Source organism: Dermacentor silvarum, chromosome 4 (assembly GCF_013339745.2).
Source record: "Dermacentor silvarum isolate Dsil-2018 chromosome 4, BIME_Dsil_1.4, whole genome shotgun sequence".
In the NCBI taxonomy this organism is placed as follows: Eukaryota; Metazoa; Arthropoda; class Arachnida; order Ixodida; family Ixodidae; genus Dermacentor; species Dermacentor silvarum.
This window is the reverse complement of record NC_051157.2, coordinates 120,051,270-120,078,804: the sequence shown is the minus strand read 5'-3', so window position 1 is coordinate 120,078,804 and position 27,535 is coordinate 120,051,270.

Below are 27,535 nucleotides of genomic sequence, written 5' to 3'. Positions count from 1 at the left end.
GTGAGGCCGTAGCACCACTGACGGTATCGGACAGCAGAAACTGCAGCTGTTCAGCAAAGTGTTTGTGCTCAGCTTATGAGGTGAGGCGAATGAATGAGCGGGCGAGAGACTGACTTGGAAGCGATGTGAGGCATTTAAGATACACATATTCTATCGCATCTTTTCAAGGCAGAAATTCGCCAGAAGATGGAAGCTTGGAAGTGACTAGCGGTGTTCTAACAAGAAATGCCGCTGGAGCCAGCGTTTCGACAACGCGACTCGATGCACATTGTTCATTCCTTGGTACCTGGTTCGACCGCTGTTAATCACGCGAGCGACAAGATTCGCGGCGCCGTCTGTATTCACTCTATGATAAAAAAAAAACACGCATATGCATACTTTTTTACTGATATTGCGGGTATCGAACATCCCTGTGCTCCACCACGGCATCCTATACTGATGGTTCCATGGAGGATGCCGGACGTCTTATAGGTGAGACGATAGGCCGCATGGCTTTACGAATTAGGAGCATCAGGAGCGTATTTCAGAGTGCGCGGTAGCCACGACAGCAATCACAAATGTATTGGGTTACACTTCCAAATTTTGCTCTGCTCGATTGGAAACACCCCAGCTGGCTCAAGGATCACTCCCGTGCACTTTTTTTCTTTCTTCATATGTGCAAGTACGGACGTCATATGTGACCAGTTTGACTCTTCGTGCGCTTATAGGAAAAATGTAGCCAAGTTGTGCGGTAGTCGGCAGCCGGCTGCCATGCCCGTGTTGCATTGCTGAGACGGAAATCATCATCATCAGACGGAAATATCGCCAGTAATTCCACTAGTCAGTGAAAACGAAGAAAAAGTGCGTCTACATCTCGCTTTATGAACTCATTCGGCTTCGAAGGTATATATATATATATATATATATATATATATATATATATATATATATATATATATTACAAGTACCTTACAGGCCTCGCAGAGGCATTGTGTAAGGGGGGGGGGGCGATACGAAGTAAGAACAAAGTAAGAACAAATTGGGTTAACATCAAAGCCAGTAAGAACAATGCAGAACAAAATGAACAACAGCAACAAAACTAATCATATGTATGTCACATGAATAGGCAAGTTTGAAACACATAACATAAATTCAACAGCGTGTTGGACAGATCGAACGAAGCGTAGTGAAACAGACTACGCAGTTTACCGGTACAAGTTGGGATAACAAACAGAACTTAACGCAACTGCATCACTTTGAAAAAAAAAAAGGGGATGCATGAATCATGGGAGCAAAAGGACCAGCTAAGCATTATCAGTGAAATGGTTGATGAGATGCTCGCGAAATTTATCGTGATTACGCTGAAGGGCGATACTGTTTGGAAGTATATATATATATATATATATATATATATATATATATATATATATACGCGCACTCGACAAGAGGCTGCATTCTTTGCGTATTTTACTATTTTCTTGGAGTCCACATCACGTCATCGGCTGCCTGCAATAATATGAGGAGACTCGCAGATGTTGTTCTTTTTTTTTTTTTTTCATGCGGCGTTATATACACTATACGCACTTTCAGAAATTCTACTCGGTGACAGTATAGTATAGTACAAGCTCCGCCAATACAACCGCACCGCGTATTCCGTCTGCGCCTCCACGCTTCGACGTTTTCGGGAGACGCCGATATTGAAAGGAGTTCGTAACCGCCATGGCGTCATGACACTAAGCGAATGTTGTCTTGCGTACCTATACAAACTCCTGTCCGAGTTTGACAGCGGTGTAGTTTGCACTGGATTCTTGGGTTCTAATCAATTATATAGAGTATATACTGACAGCGTGAAACGTTATTTTTGAAGGACTCTAGACCGAGCAACGGTTTTACACTCTTGGACTTCGAAGGAGGAGGTCTTCATTGCATTCTCTCCCAAAGACGCAATTGGCGGTGAATGTCGGAATGACCACGGTGTCTGCGCTTCTCGCCAGCGCATCTGCAACCAAACTACCGGAGCCAACTTCCATGACGTAACTATACAGCCCCTCCCACTGAGGAGCGTCTGATCTCACTCATCGCGCGTGCCCTATCCTACCCAATCGCGCACGGAACTATAGACAAACCGAACGGACGACACTGCGGCGCTCTCGAACGATCCCGCTTGATGTTTGCGGAGTTAATTGGTACTGACAGCGATTGCGAGAGAACGCGAGCATCCGCTCCGTTCCACTACACCTATAAGAGGAGTCATGTGCAGTCAAACGAATCGACAAGGAAAAAAAAATTACAAAAAGAAAAGAAAGTTGGTACACGGACGCACAAGTGAGGAACGTCCGGCTCGCCAGATGGAGTGGCTATACGCGTGCATACGTACGGCCCACACGATGAGTGTGTCGTGTGCGTGTACAAGAACAGCGTGCGGGGGTCAACGCGATGTTCCGCCCCGGTGGAAACGCTCCCCGCACTCTGCTTCACGGTAAGGAGCTGCTGGAGCGCACACGCTCCTGCGCGCCTCTCTCTTCTTCCCACGCGACCTGTCAAGGTCAGAGCTGGTTCTTGTACTCTCTTGTCTTTCCAAGCCCCCCGAATAGCGGGCCGCGGTACAACGCTCGCAGAACAAATTCGCCATGTGCTTGATGCTCTCCAAGGCGCGCGCCAGATGCGACGCGCGTTATACGACCGACTATATACCGCCCACCCAAGGAGGAGGCGAGGCGCGCAGCGCCAGCGCCGTACATCGCCCGCGCTGCTTTGTACCTCGTGCAGCGGCCGTGTGCCTCGAGCAAGACCTGTACGACGAGCAGGACGACACGGCAAGGGGCGGCGCCGGCAGGGCTAAAGCCCTTTTAGGCAGGACGAGGGCGCGCGCATGCGCGCGTCCTTCTCATGTCGTCCGCGTTGTATAAAGTGGACACTCCCAGTCCGCGAGAGCAGCTGTTAACAATAAAAACATCAATGTGAATGAGAACTACTGGGATGGTGATTTCTTCGTTCGTTTTAAAGCGAAGCTTTTCTCGCCTGAGTAAAGCGTGCACATTCCTACTTAAAATATACGCATAATGCCGGCTCATAGGTATCTCTGAAGCACACAGACCTGCAACAGCGTCTTCGATTTCTTTGCCTTTCTTTGGTTTAGCCATTCGGTGTGTGCTGCTGGGTGTGTTCCTAGGCATCCGCCTGAGCGACGCGGACATTGCTACGGTTCATGAACTTGACTGGCCTCAGTGACTGATTGTGAAATGTTGGACGACCGCAGGTGTTCACACTGAGAGTACCTTCTTGCCTCTCTCTCCTTTCTTTCTTTTCGTCCCTTGAAACCCCTTCCCCCGTGTAGGGTAACAAACCGGACGTGTGTCTGGTTGACCTCCCTGCCTTTCCTTCCTCCTCCTCCTCCTCCTCCTCCTCCTCCTCCTCCTCCTCGCAGTTTAACAGATATTACGACGAAACGTTTCGTCCGCTATGTTATTATTCCTCAACCACCAGCGTTAACGGGCCTCAGAACAACAGGTGTTCTGCGCGGAGGGCCGGACGAGGAAGCCCTGTTTTCCGGGCTCAAAGACAAGCGTGCCTTTGTGTAACTCTGTCGTCCGCCCGCCCGCACGTCCTACATATACCTATATATCTTCTCGTGGCAAACAGCTCGGCGGCTCCCCTCCAAACAGGCGGGCGGGAAGGCGATGAAACCGCCTCTTGCGGGCAGGAGGAAACGCATGTGAACTGTATATACGCGTCGTCCCCTTCTGTTTACACGTGGTTCAGACGCCAACGCGCTAAGCAACTGGTAGAGAAGCCGCACGTTTTTATAGGGCGGAAGAAGGAGGCTGCAGGACCGAGCACGTGTGCGCCGATTGTGCGCACGGAAACAGCGGGCAATGGAAGAAAAAAAAAAAGACGTTAACGAAAGGTCGAGAAAGAACAAAGACACGAGGGATATACGGCGGCGTTTCCGGTTGGAGGATCCGCCGCGAAACCTGGCCGTCGTCGCGTACGTCGCAGGTGGTACGCGGCGGCGGCGCTTCCTCCGATGCAGCGCGAGCTTTAGATTGAACGTCCAGTCGGACGAGAGTGCAGCACAGTTGAACGACGCTATCACGATAAATGCCCCAGCACTGACAAGGGAATGCGCACGGATTGTGCTAATCAAAGCACCAACAAGGCCTGTGTGAAGAAGAGTGTGGTTTGTAAAAATGTCACAGTTTCGCCCTAAGGGCGAAGCAATGAATGCGATAGCAACACAGCAATGTCATACGAAGTAAGGTGAGCGGCCTTGGTAGCAATATGAATTGTAGTAAACATGAGCTGATTAAGTAAGCAGGTGTGCTGCGGCGTAAGTAGACCGACATGAAGAGAGACTCGATGACCACGAGAAGGCGCGTGTGAAACGGTGGTGTTGATGAGAAGCGCTTACCGTGGGCAGCGCGTGCGAAGAGACACACCTGTAGTGCTGCACTGCCGATCTGGGCAGCATTGCATGTGTAGCGTGCGTTGGAAAATGTGGCCCGACTATTACTAACTGAATGAACAAGCGTGGTGGTATGAGCGCGCACAACAAACATGAATAGATCACACTGAATGACTGCAGCCAACGACTGTCAAAAAGCTGGCAGCGCAACGTACCTTCGCCCGCTGCGCGCTGCGCGGGCAGCGGGCGAAGGTACGTGCGGTCTATCGCGTCAACGGAAACTGAGCGGCGAATGCACGGCGCATAAAGGTCAGAGCCATGTGGAGATAAGAGACGGTGCGGTCGAACGAACGACGAGCGCGGTTGTTGGCAGCGTAGAAGTGCGCCCCCCCCCCCCCCCCTCCGCTCCCTCCGGCGCTGGCTTCCCGCTTCCTTGCTTGCGCGTGGGAGAGATAAGAGACTGTGCGGACGAGCGACGAGCGCGGTTGTTGGCAGATAAGTGCCCCCCCCCCCCCTGCTTCCTCCGGCGCTGGCTTTCCGCTTCCTTGCTTGCGCGTGGGAGATTGAGTGCGTTCGCTCTCCGTGATAGCGCGCGTCCCCGCACGCTTCCGCTGGGGCATACGGCGCGCGGCGAGGATTTTATCTATACGGAACCTCACGGCGACGGCGACGGCAACGGCGACGGCGACGCCGACGGCAGAAATCCGGTTGAAGTGTCCATATAATTGCTATCGCAATAAAAATCGGTGATTTGGAAATGGTATCGGAGCTCTCGCTCGTGTCGTGTGTTCGTCACGAACATCATGGTACGTTGCACTTGAACCGCGACTCTATAGCTTAAAACTGCGGGAGATTCTTCGCTCAAGTTGGTTGTGCGCACATGTCTGTATAGCTATGTTCGATTTGTGTGTTTGTCTAATCGCTGCGTATGTTGTCATTTTCACCCAACACCTGGAGTAGCACGTTTTATCTGTGGTTCACTGCGGGGCATCACGCATTAGCCGAATGCGCAACAGGAGGAATAATAACGAAACAAAGACGACTGCAGCAGGCCGTGACTTTTTCTATGCATAACCAAACGCAGCATCAGCCCCCTGTCCGCGCCTGGAGTTTTAAAGAAGAGAATACTTTTTTTTTTTTTTTGCGCAAGCCCCAGAAAATTGGCGTCACTCCACGTCTACCGATTCATAAGTTCACCTCAGAGAGAGAGAGAGAGAGAGAGAAAGCAAGCAAGAAAGAAAGAAGTCACATTACATAAGCAGAAAACACACCCTAGGCATTTCAATTTATCGAAGGGATCTTAGGTCATTACGAGCCACTTAATGTCCCTATACACGAAACACGTCAGGTCACACCAAACAAAGAAAATGTCCGGCTAATCGCACATACCTGCTACCATTACGCCAAAATAAGCTGCATCGTAAATAACCCTAATTGGAACGGCTGACCGTTTCTGAAGTAAATCCGCAACAACCGCATTTCTATCGAAAGAAGTTTGCACCAGGTCACGCGCTTGAGTGCGCTACGAGGCGCATTACAACACGCGTTAAGTACAGGGGACGCAGTGCATGCACGAGCCTTGAGCGGAAACATTGTAAGCACCGGCAGCGCCAGTTGAGTTACCGCATATATGGCCGATTAGGGAATTTGAACGAGAAAGAAAGGCATAACTTCCTCGATACCACGCCACGCACGCATACAGTATCAGCTCGCGAAGGGGGCGGGGACGGTTGTTGCCGAATATCCGCGCAATTTGCCCATCGGGCGGGAAGCAATTACGCCGAACGCCCCCTTTCGCGACGTTTATTTTTATCCATTCCGGCTCGCGTTTTCCACTATCAATCAAGTGGTTCTCTCAAAATAAAACAAACAAACAAAAAAAAAAACGAATCGAACGAATAAAAGAAAAATAATTCCCGGGGTGTAGAGGTGCGGTCTCCCTCCAGCATACTTGCTCATTGGAAGAGCGAGATTAAGCGCGTGGGAAGTTGACGTCGACGGTGCGCTGTCTCTACAACACTGACGCAACACACACACACACACACACACACACACACACACACACACACACACACACACACACACACACACACACACACACACACACACACACACACACACACACACACACACACACACACACACACACACACACACACGCACGCACGCACGCACGCACGCACACACACACACACACACCTAGAGAGAGAGAGAGAGAGAGATGCAAACAAATGAACAAACATCAAGCGATTCCGCGATGATGCAAAGCCTTTAGCGAACACGAACTTGGCTTTGCCATCATTGCGGCAAGCTTGCTTTTCTCTCTTGCCTTAGTGAGCATGAGTGAGAGGCAAACGCGCGCGCGCGCGCACACGCACACACACGCGCGCACACACACACTCGCGCACACACACACACGCACACACGCACACACAACACACACACACACACACACACACACACACACACACACACACACACACACACACACACACACACACTGCCCACTCGCCCACGGGTCTCGCAGTTCTGCATGCTTTATACACACAGCAGAGTCGGGCGGATTTTCCACTGCCGCTTCTGCGGCAGCTTCTGCCATCGAAGCAGCGCAGTCATTATACGGCGCGGCCGACGGGCGTACTATAGTAATTGTGATAACGACGGAGGCCCCCACAGCGATTACAGGGAGCCATGCATCCCTTAAAGCCCAGCCCCACGCGCGATAGCCGCCTCTCGTGAGCCACACCACACGAGGCGTCCGTGCGTACAGGCGCGGTGGGCTTCCTATGTATACTGGCGCGAGTGCTTTTTGTATATCTGCACTAAGTGAGCGAAAGATCTATATGTTGCTTTTGTGTTTCAAATGTATATATGTAGCGGAGAATACACGACAGACTGCGACTGTTTCGTTATCTACTCACCTTCAGCGCACGAGAGAAGGCTATAGGTATAAATTAGGGAGGGAATAATGCGAGAAATAACGATTTTGCAACTGCAACCGAGATGGGAGACGCAGCGATCCGGTTGAAAAACATGCGATACGGAGAGCATGTATGTATTACTAGAGGAACGAAGAAATTGGAGGGAGAGCGCGACTACGGCACCTCCTGACGGCGGAATCGTGCTCCTTATATTCTAGCCCATGCAGCGACGCAGAAGAAAATGTGGAAGGGTCAAGCTATTCCCGGAAACAAACAACCGAACTGTTTCGCCATTGGGCGCGAAAGTATAGACGGAGAGGCAGGGCTTTCTCACGATTCCGAGCGAAAAATAAATAACCGCACGCCCCGACACCGCGCGATCGGTGTCGTTTGGCGTCGTGATATACGCCTCTCTAATATGCTCTGGACGCGCAGCCGTCATGTTAGACATCCGCCGCGCCGGCGGAAGGCCGCTTTCTGTATATAACCTCCCTCGGAACATTTTCTCAGCACACACCTTCCCTTCGTCGCTATTTTTATACTTATCCATGCGTCGGGGTCCTATAGTTTTCTGTACCCCTCAACCTCCTGAACACGTACTCAGGGGGTGTCACCAAACTTCGTATAGCATCGCTGCCATATTTAAAAAAAATTAAAATAATAATGTTTAAATGACTGACTTGTGCGCTGCAGTTTCACGCGCACGTTTCACGCGCAATCAGTCATGCGTGACTATAGCAGCGATTAACTTTGATACAGGGGCCATTCGCCACGTTGCTGAATGTCATCATCATCATGAGCATCATAATATTTTTATGTCCACTGGCAGGACGAAGGCTTCTCCCTGCAGCGATCTCCAATTACCCGTGTCTTGCGCTAGCTGATTCCAACGTGCGCCTGCAAATTTGCTAATTTCATCACCCCACCTAATTTCCTGCCGTCCTCGACTGCGCTTTTCTTTCCTTAGCACTCGTTTTGTTACTCTAATGGCCCGCCGATTATCTGCCCTACGCATTACATGGCCCGCACAGCTCTATTTTTGCTCTTAATGTGAACTAGAATATCGGCCTATCCCCGTTTGCTATCTGATCCACACCGTTCTCTTCCTGTCGCTATGTCAGGCGTATACGCCTGACATTTTTCGTTCCATCGCTCTTCGTGCGGTCCTTAAATTGTCCCCGAGCTTCTTCGTTAACCTCCAAGTTTCTTGCCAATATGTTAGCACCATATGTTGTCGAATGTACGCATATGTAAAGAGATGAAGTGCTATTGTTCGGCACGATATTGGCTTGCGAAGGCAAATTTGATACTTATTCACTATATTGATACATGATATACGTAGACGGGTGCCATTGCTGACAAACGAGACGACGTTTAGTGCTATACGAAAGCGCGAGAATAGTTTGTCAGCCTCACGTCTGTTGTTTAACAAAGTTATATTTCGGCCAACGGTATTCCTGTCTTCAAGTTTTCCAAAAGCAGAACCGCTCCTTCTTCAAGGAAGATCCGTCTGAGCCAGGAACGCAATGCGGCTGCTTTTTCTTCGCCCGATATTAGAATTGGCTTTGGTTCCTTGCGATACCGAATGGGCTATTTTTCTTCTCTTTTTTTTACTTTATTTCATTAACATTGTCACTGTCACTTGTATATTTCTCGGTCACATAAATGAATAAAACGTCTATTCTCTAAGCGAACAGGAGCTTTTATTCTCCGAGAGATGTGCGGTCCATCAAAACGAAACTATACCCTCTGGTGGGTTTAAAAGGCTCCTTGTCGAGAAATAAGAGACGATTCTTTCTGACGTTGCTTGACTTCGTTCAGAGCACCCGCTGTGGTTGCTTAGTGGCTACGGTGTTGGGCTGCTAAGCACGAGGTCGCGGGATCGAATCCGGGCCACGGTGGCCGCATTTCGATGGGGGCGAAATGCGAAAACGCCCGTGTACTTAGATTTAGGTGCACTTAAAGAACCCCAGGTGGTCCAAGTTATTCCGGAGTCCCCCATTACGGCGTGCGTCATAATGGGGTCGTGGTTTTGGCACGTAAGATCACATAATTTAATTTGGTTCAGAGCATTAGCGAGTGAGGTTTGTGAGGAAGCTTGTTCCTAATGTGCTGTTCACAGACTGTTCACGTCTGTCTATTGATGCTATTCCTCTGGCACAATCAACTTCTCAAAATGTCGATCAGTTTCTGAATTAAGTATATTTAATTTGCATTTTGAAGTCGGCAGCCACAAACATCACGTTATGGATCATTTAGATGTCCCAATTCTATGCGGTGTCAGTCGCGGTGTCACTTTCATGGTAGGCAATTGGCACTGGCGCTACACATAAGCGCTTGCTAACTCTCGACTGCGATATATTGACTGGACAATTGTCCCTCGTCGGAGAAAAGAATCTCGGTAGACTGGACCAAGCCGTCATCGGTATAGAAGGCATTTTAAACGCTCTGCTTCACTTTCTGAGAACATGGGGATCCGACTATATGCGATGGACTTAAAGAGCAGCCGCATCGCATATATGTGCGCAGTTTTTATATATTATTCTATTATTTTATCTCATCTCTCCTGTTACTTACAATTACCTATGCCCGAGCACAGGGTAGCCAGGCGGTGTTTACGCTGGCTAACCTCCCTGTCTTTCCCGGTCCTTTTTTTTTTCTTGTTTACTAATTTATAATTCTGGTTTGCGTTTTCCCAGGCGGATTCTTCGAGAATAAGCAAGAAAAAATATTGTGGTGGGTTCTGCCGGAACTTGCATGTTCTATATTCTAGAGTACTACTTTTTTCCAATCGAAATGACAACAATGTGCTCACGCACCAACAGCCAACGCCAACAAGGCTATTCGCTTGTCTGTCGCGCAGTGTGAGCCCCACGTTGAAACCTCACCCCGTGAGACGGCGTTCGGCCGGCACGTCTGTAAACGAGCAGCACCTGCAGCCCTGTCCGATGGCTTGGCTGATGCGAGGCTTGCCAATCCTGTCGACTGCGCCAGTAAAGATGGCGGCCGTTTCTTCTTCTTGTGTGTCCACGAAGCCGCAATTTTTCTCACGCTGCCACCGGCGCGCTCCATCCCCAAGAACATTAGAAGCCTGAGAGTGCGCGGCCGTCTATTCGCACGTGCATACCGAGCACATCAGGCGGGATTCAAACAAAATTAGTGCGAGCGTGAACGCTAGGTGGTGGTCGTAGGTGGGGGAGGGGAAGAGAGAGAAAGGGGGAAGGGGGGTTCAGGGTACAGAAGAGCCTATGCAAGCAGGGATAAGCTAGGTTCGAATTCCATCTTTCCACGCGCCACCCGAAACTCTATATTCCGGGGTTTGCTCATGCCTCTCTCACCGCAGCAGACCCTGCGGTGGGGTCGTTGTTCGAGCAAGCATGCCTTTGTCTCAGCATCTGCTGCGCATCGGGAACTTAAGCCGATGCATTCATGGTTGCCTTTATACGAACGACGCATCCAGTATATACCGATGTTCGCATTACCGGATGGGCGCTGCGGTACTAGCTTGCAATGGATGCAGCAGTGCATGCGTCTTAATGCACGCAGTTTTCTAAGTTCTCTGAAGAGAGAACTCAAGTGTCCAGTGTCGTACAAAATATGAAAGGGGAACAATTTATTAGCAGCCGAAAGAGCATAATGTTGGCTGTTCTTATATTTGCAGGGTGCAATTGCGTATTTGCGAATATTGAGCGGTGCTGCACTCGATTCTGTGTGCATATATATGTAGGTCCGCCGGGCTAATTCGACACTTAATTTCACGCCGCTTACTGTCCGCATCGGTATACGTTTCATATTTGCGTCTCTCTCTATTGTCCACTACACTCACGCGCACCAAGTGATGAGCATCATTTAGAGGCGAGTAGTGCAAAGCATAAATTGATAGCGAGCTTTTGAGAGCTAGTTACGTTGCAACAAGAAAAGGAGAGATGACGACGCAACGCCTCTGTAACGATCGAAGGGCCTGCATAAATTAACTATGTCGCTTGTGTTTTAGAGAAAGTATGTCGCGGTATAAAGCTTAGTGGCTATGACGTTGCGCTGCTCAGCTCTAAATTGCGGGTTCGGTTCCAGCCGCCAATCACAAGGAGGCGAAATGCAAATGCAAATGCAAATAATAATAATAATAATAATAATAATAATAATAATAATAATAATAATAATAATAATAATAATAATAATAATAATAATAATAATAATAATAATAATAATAATAATTTTTATTGCACAAAGGAATACAGAGTACATGAAACGGGCCTGTCAAAGCCACTAGTGGGTTGAGGCACTTGGCCCGGCAAAATCAGCGAACGAGCGTGCAATATTTACTTTAGCAGCGACATATAAGAAGATAATTCAGGAGGACTAACATAGAAAGCATAACACGAACAAGGAGCAAATCATGGAGCAAGAATCAACAATCGACACCAAGAAGATAAAAAAGTACATGTTTTAGAAATGATGAACAGTATATATTACAAATGCTAAAGCAACCGTGTTACAGTGAACAAATCATGTTTTTCAATGCCTTTTTTGATGTTAGGGAGAAAGCCTCATTCGGCAAATCGTTCAGAATTTTCGGCACGTAAACACAACGTCTAGCTTCACCATATCTCGTTGAGGATTGCGGAACTACAAAGCGAACACTACTACGAAGGCTTCGGGGGGCTGTGTAGCATACTTTAAAATAACTGAACCAAAAATGCCGTAGCACCACAGTTTTCACGAACAGTATTATTTATCATAATAATAAACAAGAAAAAAACGAAAATGTCTGTGCACTTGCATTTATTTAGGTGCATGTTGATGAACCGCAGATAGCCAAAATTAATCCACTACGTCGTGCCTCATATTCAGATCGTGGTAATTTTGGCACGTAAAACCTCAGGATATAATTTTTCAAGCGAAGTTTGAATACGCTAGCCTGCGCCGGCGATGTAACGCTAAAAAAAAATAGCTGCTCTCATAGCTGCACAAGTGTCGAGCACGCGCTCGTGCTCGGCACGCGTTCGTAGTCGTCGTCTTCTGCCGCAGCTGGCTGCGTTGCCGCTAATCATTCCAGCGTAGAATTTCACTTGTCTTCTGTCGTCATAATGGGGAGACGGTGTTTACGGAGGTATGAGCCATTGCTTAATTGCGTATGAGTCATTCATTGTCTTACGTAACGGACCCCAGATTTAACTTTGAAAAAATTTAATGCAAATCCATCCAGAATGAATGCGCTCGGGAAAGGGCTCGTCGTTGAAGTGCCGATTCTAGCGTGAGGGCTTCCGAAGCCTAGGCGAAACGTCAGCGAAGAGCCGCCGGACCCCGAGTTGAGGGAGCGCGATGTTGAGGGCAAACGTCAGCATCGTTTAGCCCTCCAGGAACCCGACAACGGAGCTGCACGCCTCGACAACGCTAGCGCCAACTTCCCTGGTGCGACGGCCAGATTTCAATGCGAGTTTCTCAACCGAAACTTCCGAGCCAGCTTCTGTGCGAGTGACCGGTTGTAGTTCGAGCAGAACGTGGTACTCGTCAGTGCAATTCGTTCAGAGGAACACCGAAGAAACACATGACCAAGCTTCGCTTACCCCCATTTCCTAGATAGGGGAAGGGCTACTAATGTTATTTTCGTTTTTATTTTTAATGCCGCGCTGTCTGAGCAGCACAGTTTACAGTATATTATATACTATCCAACAAACCTCAGCAGCGCATTCCTGTTTTATTTGTTTGTTTCAGTGGTGTCCGCGCAACCGCGTGACCTTAATATCCTTCATCGAAACGCAGCCATTACAGTTGAGCATCCCATGCGCGGCATGTATCGCAATGAGTCCGAACACAGGAGACCACGGCAGTGTTATCGCAAGCCGCGTTGATGAGACGTAAAAGGTTCATAGGCGCGCGCGCGTCATAAAATGAGTTGAAGATTCTTTCTTCCCGACCTACGGTGAACGTTGGCTTCCTTGCGCGAAAGCGTCAACGGCCTTGGCTGACGTGACGTGACTAATGGCTTCATTGTGTACGCGGCGTGTCGCATTTATCAGTCCTTCTTTCTCTATTCTTTAAAGAGAAGACCGAAACAACACAACGCACGCGCTCTGCGTGCCAAATGAGGCGTTCCATCTCCCGCAAGTCTGTAAAGAAACCATCTGGCGAGGCGGAGGTGCCAAGTGCAATTATTATATCGCACATTAACTACGCAGGTGGGTTCACAAGGATGCCCATATGCGAAAAACTTGAAGGCGTAACCAAGTTCTACGCGATTCCTTCTGTTTCTATATATTGACGATCATCGTTGCTTGTTTGTTTCGCTTACTCGGGGATGCAGCTTGCAATGTATGCAAGTTTCTACAATAGTTCACGCGAGAGCAGGCCACCAGCGTGGCGCTCTGGGCCCTCTCGTGAGAAAAGCTTACGTTTTTGTGATGAACGACCTCTACATTTATGCGAGCGTGCCTTGGCCGACGGCTGGAATGATGAAGTGAAGTGCATTATACGATGGTGATAAAGCGTACATGTTCCATCTTGCACATAAGCTTTTGCGCGGTGAATCGCCAATCGCGGTTAGCTAAATTACAATATTTACGACATTTTGGTGTCAATCGTATACTGCTGCGAACGTTATCGTCAGCGCCACCTGTCGCGTTTGCACATGCTATAGCCAATCCGCGGCGTGAAAACACATGGTAAGCGTAGTGCGGTTAACATAGGGTGCGTAGAGCTGACAGGTGGCACACAATCAGTTACGCCAAGCAGCAACGCTACGCTAAGCATCGCCATTAATGACCGAACACTAGAGTGAACCAGGCACATCGAGTTGCTTGTTACCATGTGTGCTTGTGTTTGTTACTTGCGAGCGCATGTTGTGTGCATGCGTATGCGTGAGTCGTTTCGTGCGTCATGTGTTAGCATGCTAGGCCAAACAAACATCTCCAGCACCCATAAAATAATCTCTCTCTGTCTCTCTCTCTGCTATTGATGAATCTCTGGCGTGTAACGCTGGTTCACAAGTCACTTCACGCCCGTGTAGCTCTTTAAAGAACAGCGTCGAACAATCAATCGCGACTGCTCGCTGTGTACGCCATGCTTTACGCGCTGTCGTGTCAAACTACCCTGCGCGGTTCGCAGCTTCCGCGTAACGCCATTAGCGGTTGCCAACGCGAGAAGGCCACGACGCCAGAGCTGTATAGCTTCCTTGGCTTTAGCGACCGTGACGAGAACGTGTATCACGCCCATAGATTATCGCAAATAAAATAAAACAACAACAAGAACAAAAATAAAACTTCGAGACAAGGAAGGAAAGAACCGCAGCAGACACGACGCTGGCCTAATCGATACGGCAGTGGCGCGTATCGAGTGAAATAAGATTAGATGTGGGCATCCCCGAGCGATCGAGCGAGCGGACTTTGGGAAGAAAGAACAAGTCTTCTGTATATACGTACGGATCGGCTTCGTGCATCACGAGCATTGAACGCGGCGGCTTTTGGACATCCTTGGTCGTCGCGCGTATTTTATACACACTTCGCGCGTGTATACGTTCGCGGTTTTGGCGCCCTTCCTTCCGGAAGGACGCGGCTGGCGCGTGAGACGGTAGTCGACGCGTGTTGGCACCGGTCGATTATGTTTTGCCAGCGCTGCCGTGGTCTGCGGGTGGTCGCCCGTCCGGTCGCACGACGTCGACACGGCACCGCGGTTCGCGAGCAGCCGCATATGTGCGCGAACGGTGGCAATTAAACACGCTTGCGAGTTCGCCGCGCGCTGCGTGGTGTCCGGAAGAACGACCGCAGAGTCCGCGGCAAAACGGGACGAAAAGCGAGAGATCCGCTCGGACGCAAGGTCGGGAAAAATACTGATTAGGCCAGCCTGGAGGAGTGGGGATTTTGTCGCTTCCTTGTTTCATGTTTCTTTAAGTGCGTAGTATTTCAAAACGCCGCCGCGCTTTCTTGCTTTATGTCTTCCCTGTTCCGTCGCGTCGTGCTTAATGCGTATCTTAACGAGATATAGCCGCCTGAAAGTGCCCTGTTTTTACAGTTTGTTTATGCTGCAGAGCCAAGAACAGAAAGCAAAGTTGCATGACAAGCTGTGCTGTCTGTAGCCCGAAGCGGGGCCTGAACACGGTGATCATTTGACCGCAAGATACGTGTTCATACAACTAAAACGGACTAACTATTGGACTAGTTGGTCTTGCATAGCTTATGAGAGGAAGAAGAAGAAGAAAAGAGGGAAGACGCACAAACAGGACGGGGAGACGAACACAAGCGCTTGCGCTCGTCCTCCCTTCCTGTGTGTACATCTTTTTCTTGGTTTTTTTTTTTTGCACTAATTGCTCTCAGCAGATACGAGTTCAGCTCTTTCTGCTATAGCTGCAGTATATATCATAACGTTTTTTTTTTTTTCAGACACACCTTCTGAGGGATCTTTGTGTTAATAGACCCCGGCTTCTAATGAAGCACACCGACGCCCCCCACGTGTAGGAAACACGAAGGCGTGCATGGTAAATCGAATGGCGTTACGTCGTCGCTTGCATGGGATGTCTGGCCACGAAGTTCGTGATCGAGGGTTTTTTTCCCGGCGCGTTTGTAAACCGAAGTCAGATGCCGAGTTTAATGTAGTTATCAAGCATCGCCCGCTACAGTCATCCATGTGGTTGTAAATGAGTAAAGAAAGAAAGAAAAAATAAAGGAAAAAATAAAGAGAGTGTGGTGTCATCTTACGTATGGAGTAAAACCTTTACAGTGTTCTTTAAGGGGTCTCTCTCTCTCTCCGCTCGTTTCACAGTAAGCGCTCTGAACGCTAATCTTCATGGCCTTCAGAAAATATGGTTAAAACTTGCCTCTACAGGTGGGTTTTAAGAATGTTCCCTGTCTATCAAAACTTGTTGGAGGAGTTGATGCTTAGGTGCCAAATGGTATAGTCGGCGCGAAGAAAACGGATAAGAACAAGGGCGTTGTTCGTCCGTTTTTTATTCTTCGTGTCCACAACCCCCCCCCCCCCCCCCCCCCCCCGTTTTTTTTTCGGGAATGGCTGCCTAACGGCACAGTAAAAAAATTGAAAGCAAAACAAACTTCTAAATATGAATGTAACCCTGCGTCGTGCAGGAATTAAAGTGAGGCTCTGTTATTACGGCCAACTTGACTACCTTTTAGGAAGACATCCTATCCACCGTAGAACTTCTATCCTATTTGCGCTAACTATGCCCACCGACTCACTCGCACACTGCAGGCCTTTCTATAGCATCGGCACGGCGATCACCCCAACCTGCGCTTAAACCATCCATCCCCGCATACATCACCGTACACGGGAGCATATTTAGAGGAACGCTACGTCGATCCAAACTGCTGCGCTGCCGCACATTCATGGCGCGCCAGCGCGAATAGGAATCCATGTACACGAAGAAAAGACAGCCACGTATACGAGCGTTTTGTTCGTTTCTCTGCACAGGAGCGCGGCACATCTTTGACACAGGACGCCGGCATGTGCGTGTACCCTGCGGTACGTAGAACGGCTTTCGCAAGCACCCGCGAACTGTCGCGCCTTGCCAACCAGCGTGTTTTTTTATGACGCGGCCCAACATGCAGCCTGCAAAGACCACATCGCTCTGGAGCGTTTCTGTATATGCTCGTTCTCTGTCTCTCTCTCTCTCCTTCCAGCGACACTGCTCTGTGGTGCGTTTCGGCTCTCACCTTTGCACCCCGGCAAAAAAAAAATAATAATAATAAATAAATGAACGAAAAGGTGCGCGCGGTGCCTCAGGCATCGCGGTACGGCGGCCCGGCGCCGCCGGCGGCACCGCGACGGCAATGCTTCGCCGAAACCGGATTCCAGCACGAGCCGGGCCAGAGCGGCACGGCCCGCACCGTTTGGCCGCTGCTGGGAGCTCGACGCGTACTATACCACCACCACACCGGCGTCCATCCTGTTTTATGAGCGCCCCGCTGCCGCTCATAGACCCCGGCTCCTAATGAAGCACACCGACGCCCCCCACGTGTAGGAAACGGCCACGCCGAAAGGGTTGCCGCGTCGTCGTTAACTCTTTCGTCCCCGCGAGTAATATTCCTCGGAGTGAGGCAGCGCACTAGTGCACGGACCCGCTGCAAGCTGCTGCATGGGCCCGCCTCCTTGTTTGCACCCGCGGCCTTGGATCGTTGGGGGCTGCTGTGCTGTTGCCCGTTGTCGTTGTCGGTTGGTATAGTGGCGTGTTGTGCTTCTATATGTATACTGCTGCGGCTGTTTCTGGAAGCGCCCGCTCTACGGCAAGGCGCGGTAGCATGCACGCTCAGAGAGTTTTTGGAAAAGATGCGCTGGCGACCCGTGAGACGTCGGAGAAGCGATAAACGCGCAAAGAGCAAACGGAGCAACGCTGTGACGTCGAAATTGGGACGGTTACGAGCTCTGCGGAGGTGGTGATTAAAAAATAAAGCAACGGAAGAACGATCCTGAGCTAACTGACGCCAATTTTTCTTACTACCCGCACGGCGGAGGTCACGTCGGCGAGAGCCCGAAGGCCGTGAATATAAGACTATAAAACAACACCGCGCTGTGGTATGCTCTGCTATAAGGAGGTTGGAACACGTGGCCCGACCTCTGGCAGTCGAGGAAGGAGACTACGGTAAATTATCTCGAGGCAAATCTGGGGAAATCGATATGCCCGAAAGAACGGACAAACTTAATATACTTATAATTGCTTGATTTCTGGCTGCAAAGAGAATGTTTAAAACAGCTTCCTCACATCCTTTACAATCTCTCTATATACGCTGGCGGTGTAGTGGACAGCACAGCAAGAAGAATGTGTGAAAGGGCCCCCAATGGCTTATTAGTCTAGCCCCTTCCATTCCCCACTGTTTAATCGAACGATTGTTATATATACTGTCTGTTCAACATGGCGTGTTATGGTACCAGCTTTTGACTCACGGCAACAGATGGCGGCGGCCAAGCGTAGACGCGCCTGTTACATTGAAACCCGCCTCCTTTAAAAGGGGCGCGGTTCCCGTACACAAGCGGGTGTGCACGTATGTGTTTATGCGCCTGCGGCAGAATGCTGAACGGAAAAGGGTGAAGGGGCGTGTAGCAATGGGATAACGATCGGCTGCGGTACTATATTCGTGCGCACCGCTAATGAGCGGGTATAGTGCAGTGCGCGCACATTATATAGCCCGCTCTCGCGGTAGCTCCCCGCTTTAGCGAGACGACTTGCACCGTGATAGAGGCCATATGACCGGTTATGGAAAGCTAAAGGACGTCAATATGTAACTTTATATATATATATATATATATATATATATATATATATATATATATATATATATATATATAAGAGCTAACAGAAGCTCAGAAAGAAATTATAGATGCTGGTTACAACAGCTAAGATTCCTGCATCGGTTGTGTTGTAAGGTGTCCGCAGGAAAGCAGCGAACGCTGGTTGAAAGAGTTCACGGTAAGAATAAATCGGAATCCTTCTATGCTATACGATGTCCCTCATGGTGGGCGTCGTTCGAGTGTCAAATCCAAACTACAATGCTTTCTTTTACTGTTTCTTTTTTTTCTTTTTTTCGCGTGAACGTGTTTTCGAAAGGAATAATAATAGTAATAATAAATTGGAGGACGCTTAAGTTTCGCCTTTAAAAGTGGAACCCGATAGCATTCAAAGATCCCTGATTGCTTCTCACGGTTCGCGACAACTGCAGCTTATGTAACCGTAATGTTTGCCGGGAAACGCTGGCGGCGAACGCCATGCACGAAGGCGAGCTCTCTGGTTCTTTTTGTTTTCTTTCCCCCGCACGGCGGGCGCCGCGCGGAGGCACGCGGAGGCGCGCGCAATCTGGATGGTGTTGCAAGGAACCGAGCGGCGCGCGCCGCTCTGTGATTGGTAGAAACGCGGCCTCTTGCGTGGACCGATCCCGGAGGTAGTGCACAGCCGCACCAAAAAAATTACATCATTTTCAGGTTTCTGTTATTGTTTCGCACATTTAATATTTCAGTCTGAGAATACTTAACATAAAAGGAATGCGCTGTCGGTGTTTTGTTTAATGACATTTGTTTGCGGGCTGTCGTTCTCGAAATTCCGAGGAATAACTTTGTCAAGAACGAGAAGAAAGGGAACCGAGAGGTCCGATTTATTAATCATATCATAAGAAGCCCGGCGGCTCAACACGAACGATGACTACAAAGAAAATAGTGCAGGCGGGGCTTACTCATGTTGAAAGGCCCGTTTTTGAGTTCACACACACACACACACACACACACACACACACACACACACACACACACACACACACACACACACACACACACACACACACACACACACACACAACACACACACACACACACACAACACACACACACACACACACACACACACACACACACACACACACACACACACACACACACACACACACACACACACACATCTTGCATTAACTATGGTGCGAATATCAGTTGCCTTGATTACCCGCTGAAGCCCACCCGGAAGCGGAGCTGATTTCTTTCTTATATATCTTTTTCGAAGAATCGCACCGCTTCAATAAGTCATGCGTGCATTCGCGCCACCGGACTAAAAACCAAGACGAATGCACGCGACCGAACTCCAGTGCAAGCAAATCCTAAAACGCCCCAAAGCGAGCACACGCAAGGAAGCGTGTAATACCCAATCGGCTGCAGGCGGCCTTTTATTTAGGCAGTCTGATATTTCCTCCGCGAGCGGTCATTCGGACCGATCGGTCGCGGCCCACCGAGTTCCCGCACCGTTACACACACACACACACACACAGCGGCGATCCCTTGTTCGCAGCTCAGCGGCTTTGGAACCCGATTTTGATCGAACGCCGCCACAAGGTCCCCGAAAGCCGCTTGCTTCCTGCCGCTGAAAGATTCGCGAGCCGGCACGCAAGCACGCGTGCGAAAAGGAATAATGCGCGCCCACGGCTGTTTTGGCACAGTTCGGTGCACCACCGCGGACGCTGCGGGAGGCGAAGAAGGCCGGCGAAGACAGCGAAGACACCGAAGAAGCAAAGAGCTGAAACAACACTAAAGGAATGAATAAAACTTTTATTTCAAGGAAGGGGGCGCGGCTCTCGGCCGCTGTTGGGGTTTCGGTGGCAAACGGTCTGGGTTAGGAGATTATTAAAGTATAGTGAATGCTCATTTTCAGTCTTTCTTCTTCTGGCCTATACGTAGGACCTTGTATACTTCTTCCTAAGTACAAGTTAAATCTCTAAATCTGTTTAGACTGATAAAGTGTCCTTCCAAAACATTGTTTTCGTTAATCTCGTGGTAGCAGGATGTTTACGCTTTTTTTTTTCAGTTCATGAAAGCAACAGGCTTGAATTCTCGAGAAGAAAAAAAGAAAGAAAGAAAAAGCACGAAATGAGGCTGCTACGCTAGCAAGCATGTTCTGAAATGAATGTTCTATAATTTCGGCGTATACAGTATACATATACGGGCTATACTTGGGGGGGGGGGGGGGGGGGGACGCTTATAACAATGGCTTTTAAGTTATCGTTCTTGAAAACTGCACTTTGTCGCGGAAAATATGCAGCACGTTAGGCCCGATAGTCTTCATTTATTGAAAAGATTACCCGATAATCGTTTCATTCATTGGAAATGTTATTGTGGATGCGCTATTGTGTAATCCAAGTTGTTAGTTTTCGATTACTATAGTTCAGTTAACTGAAAGTCGTACGTCTAGTGTGCAGACAGAATACACACACACACACACACACACACACACACACACACACACACACACACACACACACACACACACACACACACACACACACACACACACACACACACACATGCGCGCGCGCGCGCACACGCACATGGCCGCATGGCCGGAATGCACAAATAAGTAAATATAATTCATAAACATTCACAAAGTCATAAATGTATCTGGCTGGTGCAGTTTAAGCTTGTCGTCCTTGCTCCCTATCCGTGCAGTATTGACCAGGATGTTTATACTAACAATACCTGAAACTTGAGCTATAGTCGATAAGCCCTCAGTGTTAAAACAGCGCCAAAATGAAAACGGGCACGAAGAGACGAGAGGACATAGCACCGCGACCATACCGACTAACCATCTTTAGTTGCAGCATAGACAACCGGAAACTGCAATCTAACCGTCGGTCCTGCTATGAGTATTACTATATAGTGTCGTATACAGCGCACAGAGTCATATACAGGATTTCATAGAAAATACATTCTATCTGTGAGGGAATAGCGACATGCATGTATAACTGAATGGCTTGAGATGTTGCCTGCAGTACGTGTCTGGACACGGTCCACGGGTGTATGTCATCGATGAAACCTCTCTTCTAAATGTCAGGCATGACAGCGGGTCTCGACGATTTCATTTCACTGCACGAAATTATCGGCGAGGAGCGCTAGCGGTGCAGGTAATTTGCCAGCTTAGTCTCGACCTCGTGAACGCGGCTTTCCGCAGCTCTCCTTCGGATATATAAACAGACGGCTAATCCCGACGCCAAAGACACGCGATTGCAAATGGACCGTTTCTTTGCTTTCACACTGCACAGACGTAAAAAGAAAAAAAAAAGAAGGTATACATAGATACTTCCTATTCATCTGCAACGTATGCGAGGCCGGGCTTTCGATCGTCAAGCTCTGGCAAAAGTTATGCACAGCTAACAACAAACGAAAACGTTCTCCTTGTTAGCTGCGTGCCTGGAATATCGAATGTGCAAATTTCATCGAGGGAAAAACGATATCAGTAAACGAGGTAAAAAAGTGGAATGCTGGTGGCGGCGTTTCTTTGAAGTTTCGCACTAGCAACCAGTGACCTCATATACAGCATATTGTATCAACGCCAGCCTGAAACTGCATAGTTGTTCATTATTAAGAGCGTAATTACACCACGTTCTAGAACTTGAAAAGAAAAGAGGAAAAGTTAACTTGAAAATGCAGATTTATTCCTGCACAAACAAAGTAGCAATAACACCGAAAAATCCACGCATAATAAATCATCGCCCATCTTTGAATGCGACGTCGAAAAAAAAAATCATGAGCCATTTCACTCTGTGAAGGCGGATGAACAGCGAAGCTGTTTAGGGCACGACACAGAATTGACACAGAATTTTGAACAAAGTTACGAACATGTTTATTGCCCTGATCGCGGTGGTCATCGTGACGATAAGTACGCACACACTTTCGCGTATCACCTCTGTTATTAATTCTGTCCGTCACGTAAGACGGACATACCCCCTTAAGCAATGGCTCATAGCCCCGTAAACTCGGCCTCCCTATTACGACGACAGAAGTGAAATTCTAAGCTGGAATAATGAGCGGCAACGGAGCCAGCTGTGGAAGAAGACAACGACGACGAACGCGTGAGCAGTGACACGAGCGCATTCGCGCGGTTGTGCCGAAGACGCCTACCCACTCCTCTTGGTCACCTTATCAGGCGCACACTACGTCACGCACTACGTCATACATAAACAGAGACGCATTGTTTGAGACACAGGTGGCCGTTAAACCGAGCTCCGACGCGAGCGGCAATGTGTGTTTGCTTTTGTTGTTGGCTCTTTCACTCTCACTTTTCAGGGGAGTTTTTCCGCGCGGACGCCATAAAATCCGGGATCCTAGCCATAGAAAGCGTCGCTGTAAAAAGGTTTGCCCGTAACTTTCTTCACTAATAAGCACGCTTTTTTTTCGTTTTTTTTTTCTTTCCTTTTTTTTTACGCCGCGCAAATGCTCAGATACTTCGGAAAGAATAATATGCGAGTATCTAAGTAAGACAGAAGTTGACAGAATGATGAAGACTTGAGGGTGAACAGCAGTGGTCGACTAAGAGACGTCTACTTCAAGACGAATACAAGACGAAGACGAACACAAGTCCCACCCTTGTCGAAGCGTCGGCTTCAGCCTTATAGACATCCCCTGTTAGACCTGCCCCCCCCCCCCCCCCCCTCTCTGATCGATACGAGTCCATAACCATTTAAGCGGTGGAGCTACACGCACGGGAAGCCATGTGCTTAGTGGGGTATGCACAGATTCTCGCCTTTTCCCGAGGTGGTTCAGCCGGCGACGGAGATTTCTATCTCGACGCCGAGCCCGCTATCTGTGACTTATGGACGTGTTCGGCGACGATATCGCCTTCGCGTGACTTAGGGCTGAAACCAGCCAATCAGCTCATCCGATTGCTCAACCAGCCAATTGGCGCACTGTCGCCGAAAGCGATCGTCGCAGAATACGTCCCCTACAAACTTGCACGGCGGATGTGGCTCGACGTGGTATAAGGGTATAGGCGCGACGAGAGGTGGGCAAGGCTGCGGTCACAGACGTTTGGTTTGTTTTGACTAGACGCGGGGGCGACGGAGGCAAGTGCGTTGCCCCTCGGCATCCACACGCAGCGCCGGCTCTCGAGCTGCCGGCGGGGGAATCTCCTAACGAGGCGAACGAATGCATACACCCCGGCCATCTCGCTGCCTTGACACGTTGCATGGACGACGATAGAGCGGAAAGAAGACGGCGACAGCTAGCCGAGCTGCCAGGGGCCAATTTCGCCATATACATATACTATGTGTGTGCATTTTTGCTTTATCTTTCTGTCTCCCCTTACGCCTTGCTACCCTTCCCCAGGGCAGGGTAGCAAACCGGATATCTATCTTCCGGTTAACCTCTCTGCCTTTCGCATCTCATTTATCTCTCTGTCTCTCTCTCTATGGTGCCCAAGGCTGCGCCTATTACCAAATGACAGGACAGCGCCATTTCGGTCCCACGGGTTAAATGCCGCTGGAGTCGCTGACAAAAGCGGTGAATTAATGCATGATGGAAATGTCGCGCGCGGCCGCAATTTTAGTACGCGAGGCGGGCGAGAGGTGATTCCAGAGCGTTCCTCCACTCGACCTATACTCGACCTCGACTGCAGTGAAGTACAGGGAGTCCTCACACACATCGACACGCTCAACCTCTGGGCGTATAGGCGCACCCACGTCAAAGTGGTCTACATGTGATGATGATGATGATTTACGTTGGAATCCCCTTTGAAACAGGGCGACGACAGATAGTCACCTAGCGTGATTGAGCTAATCAAATTTTACTATACGTCTATTGCAGTCTAACATATTGCACGTCTCTGTCTTATATTACGTCTCTCCTTTCAAACCCATATCTACATATATATCAAATTTATATCGACTTTGTACAGTTACTTACGCTTGTAACGACCCCGCTTCTGTTCGTCGCTTCCCTGCTCTCTTCCAAAATTTGGAAATCGAACCCACGACCTCTCGGTCCGCGACGATAGATCGCCGAGCGTTTAACCCATTGCGCCACAAACGCATTTGCAGACAGCTACACAGACGCGCCTTATATATCTAACACTCCTCCGTGTACCCGCGCTCTTGCAAGGGGCGGTGCCGCCGCCTACGAGCAGAAAAGAGAAGTACTGCATTATGACACTAACGCGCACCGACAGTGAACGCTTCGGTGGTCTCAGCACTACGACGCCTCGATGCCAGCATTCGAAGGGACGCTGGCATCAAGAAGCACTACCAACGCCACCTAGGTGGCGTTCACCGTACTCAGCACAGCGGAGCGTGGCCTCCGCAATTAGCTCTGAAAATGTTTCTGAAGTTGATCGCGGAGGCTGCAATTACGACGCGCTGTACGCGCTGATTTGACTCGGTGACGATTCAGTTACGTGCTTTGTCTTGCGCGTTGTATTAGTGTGTCAGTTACGTGCTTCGTCTTTCGCGTTGTGCTCTCTCTCTTTTTTCATCGATACTCTCTACGTCTCTTGCTTATACATCGACCACTGGCCAGTTAACGCTCCCATCCTCTTTGAAACACAGCGCTTCTGAAAGGCGGATGTTTCTTACGGGTCGCGCTGGGAGAACATCTTGGCACTCCATTACGATGTGCTGTGTCATATCCAGACTTTTGCTGCGGCAGGCTCTTGCCTCGTCCTATATTCTGAATATTTGCTCCGGTATGTTTTTTGTCCTCAGGCAGCCAGACATTTTTATTATTTATTTATTTATTTATTTATTTATTTATTTATTTATTTATTTATTTATTTATTTATTTATTTATTTATTTATTTATTTATTTATTTATTTATTTATTTATTTATTTATTTATTATTTTTTATAAGCGCCACTTTGATACAAGACTGAATAAACGAATGCACTGGCAACGGCATTGCCAGACAGCGGAAGACATACCGACACATTCGGCTGGTCGTATCAAGGTGGTCGCGTGTCACAATAAAAATGAAGCTTTATTACGCAGACAAAGAGGTTTAGTACCGTTACCTCGGCTTTGTAAACAATATAGCAGCGTGCTTATTGTCACAATGGAGCTTAGGGACATGGTTAAACGACACTTCAAACTTCTAGGACAGCTTTGAAACAACCAGTCAAATGTGTCCTTAGAAAGATCGAGTAAAGCGATTTTCGCCACAAGGAAGAGTAAGAAGTGCCAGCGAAGATCCCTGTTAGACATGCGTGGGTCGAACTGATTGCCATGCCATTAAGCGTTTGTTATCGCAACGATATCTTACAGTCGCGCGATTACCGAACGCTTCGTAAGGGTACGAAACTGAGTACACGCTGCCTGCAGTGCAGTCTTAGTACGCCCCTTCCACGTAACAGAAACTGTTATCGGCACTTACAGAGAGGTTGTCCAGTTCAAAGATCCGTAAGAAGGACATTTATCAAACGGAAGGAGAAAATGATCGGGTATGTATAATTGAAGAAAAAAAAATAAACAGAAGTCACTTAATCGAGAGCACATATCTACTAATGAGCTTCTGACGAAGTAATTGCCGGGGTGAGAAACAGGTTGGTCATTCTCGACTGATTTATATGGCGCATTTATTCAACGCAGCCGATTAGACGTGAAATGGCGACGTCATTACCTAACAACCCCGCGATGCTTCCTCAATCGCTTTCAGTGGGGACGCATAATTATGATACATGACGTACATGATATGACAAGGAGAGAGATATTTAGCTTAACCACACGGTCTACACACCAGGTTCAGCAAAATACATGAGGCGACACACAAACTGTAAACAATGAAGTATGCGCAAGGGATTCACTACAGGCACACACGCACGCGCGTGCATGCGTAGACACGTGCACACGCATGTGCGCAACACAAACACACACTCGAAGGTCATTGCGAAGTCTATTAAGTCGTGCATCCCGAAGGCTATAGATGCCCTTTTCGTTGCGCACAACGCGAAGACACTGCAGCGCTTGCTTACAGGTCGAAAACGTCCCGCAGCTCAAAGTGAACGGGTCGTGACGCAGACGTTGGGCTTCCTTTCGAGACAATGCCCAGGTGCGCTCACGAAGCCTTCGACGCGAAGGCGTGCGTTGGCTGTCTGCTATAGGTAAGCGAGAAAGGAAAGCAACAAAACACGATAGAAAGGAAGAAAAAAAAAGAAAGCGTAATCTTATGTGGTTTAATCTACGTTTTTAATCGTCTTCTGCGTTCTTCTAAAGATGATAGCGGAGCTTCAGAATCTAGACAAGACATGAGACGAATGTGAAGCCGCCTCAAAGACACGACTGCGTCTTCGGCTCGAGCAACGACGCAGAGTCACGTTTTACAATGTATACAGGGCGCGAATAGAGGTTGCAGGTATAGATTATCCCTCTATTCTGCAATGCATGAAGTGCACCGAGGGCTATACATCGCGGTAGCGCTCACACGGAAAAGCCAGTTGGTCTCGTAAGAGTTCTAAATAAAGAGCAGTGCAATATAGAGTGAATAGGCTTTTCTAAATTTTAACTGGTACAATTTTTCACAATTGCGGTTCTATCCGGCCCTTATGTTTTCTTCTTTTGTTTTTTCGCTAAGGTCGTCTTTCAAGCAAAGAGAGAGAGAGAGAAAAAAAAACGCAATCTAAAGCCCAGCTTCCCGTTTTCAAGTGTTCTCGCGTCATACTGCAGGATCGCTGACGTCATTTGGTGACGGCACAAATATCACTCTTTTGCGCATTTGGGCCCTAAATTCACGATACACGTAAAAAGCATGCTTCAGCTTCTTTCATTGTTTTTTTTTTTTTTTTTTGTGGCTCAGTGGTGTAGCGTGCTATAGCTCAGAACAATTCATTAGAACCGTTATGTCTCGTATACGCAAAAAAAAAAAGAAAAGAAAAAGCAACATCATTTCGTTGCGCACCTTCCAGCACATCAATAAATCACAACCCGTCAGCGTAGCGTGTCGATAAATCTACATGATGTTAAGTAACATTCAATACTTAATTGGATATTTTGCATT